We start from the raw sequence: 7,193 nt of genomic DNA on the forward strand, positions 1-7,193 counted from the left end.
TGTATGTTTGTTTATAGTAATTAGTCTGATTTTCTTAAATGCAGTGTAAGATAAACGTATGCAAATAAAGTCTAGAGGGAATAGAATCAAAATTAGTGTTCTTGATTCAGAATGGTCTGTTCAGGAACAGCTTCAGGCAAATTGAAAAGTATAGGAACTCACATATATCAAACCCTTTTAGTATTTGTCTTTCTTCCAAATGGTGCAACATAATTTCTTGTTTTCACTATCCTTTGCAGTCAGATCAAAGCTCATGGATATTGTAATGCCTTCCCCAAATAAATTAACTCATGTGCTTTTCCCAGCATAAGAATTAATCAAATTGAAAAATAAATATACTCTAGTTGATTCTGGTAATAGAGTCTCTTCTAAGTGAGTACATGTGGAGGGTGTTTGTTTTTAATAATCAGGGGTATTGAGATATAATTTACATAATAAAATTTATAATATAAAGTGTTATAATTTGAATATTGACAGTGGATGAGAAAATATATAGAAACTGCCTAGTCTGTTGCGTATTATACAATCATCTTTCAGTAAGTAGCAGTTATTCACCATCTCAAAGTCAATCCAGTTCACATTTCTAACCACTATACTACAAGACTCATAAGAATCATGAATCATTTTTCTTCACATTCTCCCCAGTACTTACTCCAATCTGAAAGAGATGCAATACAAATGTGTTAATGGATACATGAAAATCCCTCCCGTGTTGCTATTCTTGAGCTGAAATTTTTTCCCTTCCTTTGTTTTCCTGCTTTTGATCCTAGTAACTCTTTATGAGACTCCACATCCCATTCTAAATGTATCTACCCTATGCCAGGGGCAATGTGCCTGTGCTCCTGTGGTATCTCTCTTCTTCTAGAACAGATTCCTGAACATCATCCCCACTGTCATCTCATACTACTGCCACCACTTCACCTTAAGTGAAATCTAGCTTCTCCCATGATACACATTCCTTGAAACATTGGTGTAGATACTGAAGAGCTGAATAACTAAAGACCTAGATGAACCCCAGTTGATGAGTCTCAACCTATCAGGCACCAGTCTGCTAGCCCAGGTGGATTGTATTTGCCATATTTCCCTTCAGGAAAAGTAATACATGTATTTGTAAGATAGTCTTAGATAAGCCACTCCCCAGAGCAATGATACTAAGAATTTCAAGATCCAACACTTGCTTTTCACAGCACATTAGTTTCATAAGACATGCCCCATTTACTATCTTGAGATAAAGTTCATAACCTAACTAAACACAAAATTCCCCCTGAATTAAATATGCTTCCTAACTGCAATATAAAGGCAAACAAAAGAATAATTGATAATAAAATATTGTATTTCAATGTCAAGTACTTGGACATGACTAAACAAGAAGACATAATGAAACAGCTTGATGCCTGGGACCCACTTATAATGAATAAATATTGGCTTAAGAAAAATAAAGGGGCACCTGGGTGGCTCAGTCAGTTAAGTGACCAACTCTTCATTTTGGCTCAGGTGATGATCTTAGGGTTGTGAGATCAAGCCCCGAACTGGGCTCTACACTGGGCGTGGAGCCTGCTTAAGATTCTCTCTCTCCCTCTCCCTTTGTCCCCTACCCCTTCTCTCTCTCTCTCTCCCTCTCTAAAAAAAAAGAAAGAAAGAAAAAAGAAAAGAAAAAGAAAGAAGAAAAGTAAAAAATCAGAGGGTATCTATATAACCAGTAAAGAAAAATACGGAATGAAAATTGCTATTAGGATAAGTTAAAATAGGCCACATTTTGGTTTACTTTTGTTTTTGTATTTGACAAGAGAAATAAGGAAATAACAGTAGTGGGCATGGGAATGATATGCCAAGACAAATGACAGACTGTTGAGGTAAAGACAATGAGGAAAAATTGTTCTCACAAATAAGCTGCCCTTAGATGTAAGTTAATGTCAAAATAATTCTGTGTTATGACATAGAGTGGGGTAGTAACAAGTATCACAGAAAATAAATCATATCTTAAAATACGAATTATTAAGAAATTGGTGGGGCACCTGGGTGGCTCAGTGAAGCACCTGACTCTTGATTTCGGCTCAGGTCATGATCTCACAGTTGTGGGAGGGAGCTCCGGGGTCAGCTCCGTGCTCAGTGGGAGTCTGCCTGGGATTCTCTCTCTCCTCTCCCTCTGCCCCTCCCCCTGCTCATGTGTGCGCTTTCTCTCTGTCTCTCTCTCTTAAATGAATAGTTTAAGTTCAATATATTTTACTTGTGACACAGACCAATGTCAAACCAAATGTGGCTTTAAAGGTGGCAGCAGAATCACTCTTTCCCAGCCACCAGCCAGTGGGGAGGGGACATCCAGGAGATGGGGCTCCACTATTAATGAGATGATTCAGAATTGCAGACACTATCTCCTCTTCATGCCATTGACTCAGACTTAGCCACATGACCACACTGAGTGGGAATTTGACCTTGTAACCAGCTAAACTTCAGGGGCATCTCCTACTCAAAGGAAGAAGCAAATTTGACACAAAATCTCACCCTCTGTCAAGACAAATATTCAGTTTCCATAATTTAAAAAGACCTTACAGAACTAGAAGAAATGCAGGGGGAAAAAAAGACAATACTACAAAAAGCTTTATAGATATGGGATAGATGCCATGGGACTATGTCAGTGCAGGACTGAAAAAAACCAAAATGCCTCTAACAAACAAATAATTTTAATGTATAATTTTCAAATAATAAGTGAATATAAAACATTGTTTAAATCACCTTTAAATCAATTTATTTCATGCATCTCTGCTAATTTAATAGAATTTGTTTCTTCCATTGTTAAAAAAAAACCCTCAAATTTCTTTCTTATATATTTGCAATCGGTTTTGTTGTCTTCTAGTAACTATATACCGCATGCAGACACCTGTTTTAATTGAAATATATGGTTGCAAATGCTCTAATAATAAATTTAGTTCTTTTCAAGGAGTGAGTTATGTAAGTTTTAATTGTGCTTAAAACTTACCATAATTAGATATATTAAATCTTGCTTTGGCTTCAAAATCATTTTTAATTAATTCTTCCTGAATTATTGGCTAACATGTTTCACATCCATTTCAAATGGATTAATCATCCCATCTAGTATTGCATGTTCATACAGATTTTTAAATTTAAGTATTATATCTTTTTATTTTTTATTTTTTATTTTTTAAGATTTTATTTATTTATTTGACAGAGAGAGACACAGCGAGAGAGGGAACACAAGCAGGGGGAGTGGGAGAGGAAGAAGCAGGCTCCCCGCAGAGCAGGGAGCCCGATGCGGGACTCGATCCCAGGACCCTGGGATCATGACCTGAGCTGAAGGCAGTCGCTTAACCAACTGAGCCACCCAGGCGCCCAGTATTATATCTTTTTAAATAGAACACAAATGAGAGCAGTATAGTTCCATTTTCATGTGCTTGATCTTATCCTTAGTCAACTGCAGCAAATATAGAAACTGAAAGTTCTTGGCAAGCAAGAATTTTTAAAATAGTGTATGATTGTTTCTAAATTTACTAATACCCTTTTTACCGCATAAGAAGGACCTCATTTATCTTTTCAGGTACATATTAAAAATATGTCACATCATTTCATAATATTTTAACTTTGGTATTCAATTTTTATTTGATTAACTAAAACAACCCTGCAAGAGAATCAATTAGCAAGCAAAATCCTTTTAGGATAATTTTAGGATCAATTGTTCATTTCTTTATTTTCTTTTCACAGTTTATGAAATTTATCACTCGATGGATTACATTAATTATATGAATATTATATGAATGGTGAATAGTGAAACAATGCTAAAACCTTTTATTCAGTTTTTAAAATGAGACCCTAAACCCACCTTCCCAACTCACCACACCTGCTGCTCTGTTTCAGAGGCAAGGATATGAGAGAGAGGAAATTTTTCATGCAAACTAATATATAAAGGTATTAAAATTTGTCATTTTCTTTATACTCATTGTTACTGTGTCAGTTCAGGTTCTCCCAGAACCAAACCCCAAAGTTGGATTAGACGTCCAAAAATTTACTGGGGGAAATGCCTGTGAAGGACAAATGGGAGGACATAGAAGAAGGCAGGGAGTATCTTTAGAATGTGGTAGGGGTCTGACACCTGTGAAGGGAGAGGGGGAAGAAGGACTGGGACAAAGAAACTTGAACTAAGCAGGTGTGAAATTCTCAAGCTAAGGTTGCCCATCACAAGATCCCAGTGTCCTGTTGGAATGGATTTGTGCTGGTACCCACACTACACTGTGCTTGGCAATGGGGACAGCTGCTGGAAGACAGGCTCAACGTGGACACAATGGTAAATCCCGAGGACAGATGGATCCAGTGGAGTCTGTCAGTGAATGATGCCCCCTGCAGCAGACCTGAGCAGCACATTTCCCTGGCTGCCACCTTAGGAATTCTGAAAATCACATTTCCTCTATGACTTTTTAATTAGTGGTAAAGCATACATCTCTAAGCAGCAGGATTTTATTTTTATGCAGGGTGCTTTCATTCACTTCTGAAGAAAAGATGCTTATCCACTGTTCATTACATAAATGGATTTTTTTTTTAACTTTCACTATCTCATTGATTTTTCTTCAATCAGGTTCACTGCTTAATTCAATAGAAGAAAGTAATTTGATTTAGATTTTTCTCCTTTCTTGAACTAATGACCTGCTGCAGCTGATAAGTTTATTTTTTCTCTGTTTTTCAGCTTTTGATGTTTTGCTATCCTTTTGCTATTCTTTAGGAAATGAGTGTTTTATCATTTTGATTAGACTATTTATAAGCATGCTAGGGACAGTATTATAGTTCTCAGACATTACTTTAAACACTGGAAGTATAATTTTGTGAAATACAATGGTGTGTTTCTTTGTAAAATGTACACTTGATCTTAACCATCCCATAGTTTAATTAGAAAAAGAAAAAACTGTCAGCAGAGAAAAAAGTGTCAGCAGAGTAAGTAATTGGTAACTGTGGACTTGTGGACAAAGCTGTAAAACCCAACTTTAAATATTCAATTGAATATTGTCAACATTTTTCCTTTATTTGACATTTTGAGATGAGGACTAACTAAACACCCACACTCATACATACGTGCATGTGTGTGTGTGTGTGTGTGTATTTAATTACCTCATGTATGTAAATGTATCTATCACCATGAATACAATGGCCACAAATCCACATTGATAGATATGTTTAAATGGTGAATTAAACACCACCACTGGGGCTCCTGGGTGGCTTAGTTGGTTAAATGTCTGACTCTTTCTGCTCAGGTCATGATCTCAGGGACCTGAGATCAAGCCCCACATGGGGCTCTGCGCTGGGTCATAGAGCCTGCTTAAGATTCTCTCTTTCCCTCTCCCTCTGCCCCTCATCCACTATTCACTCACTGCTCTCTCTCTCTCAAACAAAAACAAAAGCAAAAACAAAAACAAAACCCAAAAACAAATACCACCATTGGTACGTAATTTTTTAAACTGCTAATCAACTCTTGGTAATGTTCTAAATAGAACAGTGTTAAAATTTTCCCTAACTTACCAGTTATATAATTAAAGAATTTAGTGCCTTTTAAAACCATGCAAAAGTAAGTTTAGAAAGTCACAAATATTTTTTTTTTTTTTTACCCATAAAGATCCTGTAAGATATTTAAAAGTCAGTGGGACAAGGAGTAGGTGCTCACTGTGTGAAAAATTATCCCATACATTGCAAACTATCTACTATTCATGGCTCCTTCAACCAATTTCAGCAATTCCCCTCAGACTTTGTGACCCTCAAAAGGATCCTCACCTATGTCTAAAATGCCCCAGAAAATGCCTTCTGAGGCAAGATTCCTGTGTGTTAGTGGATATGCCCTGAAGCATGGCTTCAGAATTTCCTCCCCCACTTTACTCTGGACTACTCAACTACTTTTCTAAAATAATGATGAATAATTATTTTGAATGTCTCTATTTGAAGGGCCATCAATTTATTGTCCCATCAGAATACAGAACATTTTTTTGTTCTGGTTTGTTCTCTATATTGCCTGAAAAAAAAAAAGTGAAGGGAATTGCTCCGTGTATACCCAGGACCTCAGAATGTGAAGTTCAGGAAGGACATTAATAGAGTTGATCCTGTGAAGAAGAAACAGCAGTTTTTGCTACCCTGAATTCTTGTGGTTTATAGCTTAAAGGTCTTGCAGCTTCAGCAAGCTTTTCAGGTCTTCCCTGTAGGACTCTGCTGCCAACAACGGGCCTGACTCCTGGATTTCTTACGTTTTACAATCTTGCCTGACCAGGAGTAGATAATTATTTCCTTGTTATAATTTTCAACCTTTATTCCTAAACAAAATACAGCCAAGTACAAATAGAATCATGAAAAGAATAGAATTAAGAAACCAGAGGAAATAAAGATTTTTGTTTGTTTGCTATTTTTCCCAGAGATCAGATCCCAGTTTATTTCCTCTCACTGAACAGAAAACACTAATTTTCTTAGCTATAGCTTGATATTGTTGCAAGACCTGGACGATCCGTTTGATATGGTTCTAGGAAGCCTCACCCCCACAGCATCCCCAATTTAACACACTGTTGATCAATCCTCTTGGGCCATGCTAATCTTCTCTGTAGCATTGCAATTTTAGTATATGTGCTGTGGAAGTCAGCACGACCAATCCTCTTGGGGCTAATTTACTTCAGATCTCTCCTTCAGGTTGTTTTGCTGTTAAAGTCTCTACTCTATCAAATATTAATCTCCCTGTCATTGAAAGAGACAATCTTTTTCAGGTTATCGGTTTAAATATGATGCTGACAAATTTCATTAGGTCTACAGACACAGCAAATCACTAAATTTTCTGTGGAAATGGATGCAAATATTAATTTTTTTCCTGAATTTATAGTGGTTAGAGCAAAAATTTCAATAGACACATCTGGGTTAGAATCCTGTCTGAGTAACCTGAAGCCTGTCTGTGTCCTCTTTACGCCTTCGGTTGCCTTGCTGGTAAAATGAGGAAAATAAGTGTCATGTCATGAGCTTGTTTAGATGATCAAATGAGATGATATTTAAAGCAATAACTTAGTCTTTGGCCTATAGTACAAGTTCAATAGTATTAACTACAATGAAAGTATTATAATAATAACATTTTCCCTTACGACTTTGTATAGTAGTTAGTGTAACGGATAAGTGATCCAAAAACATTTTAGCAGTTTTAAAACACAGAAGTTGATTTTTCTCTCTCT

General features: G+C 36.5%; 1 pseudogene; it reads right to left on the reverse strand.

The window, feature by feature from the left end:
- Positions 1-6,560: 6,560 nt before the first annotated feature.
- On the reverse strand, positions 6,561-6,622 carry LOC115939532 (U6 spliceosomal RNA; annotated as a pseudogene).
- Positions 6,623-7,193: the final 571 nt, after the last annotated feature.

This window comes from Leptonychotes weddellii, chromosome 13 (genome assembly GCF_054177405.1).
Source record: "Leptonychotes weddellii isolate Sample4059 chromosome 13, ASM5417740v2, whole genome shotgun sequence".
Classification (NCBI taxonomy): Eukaryota; Metazoa; Chordata; class Mammalia; order Carnivora; family Phocidae; genus Leptonychotes; species Leptonychotes weddellii.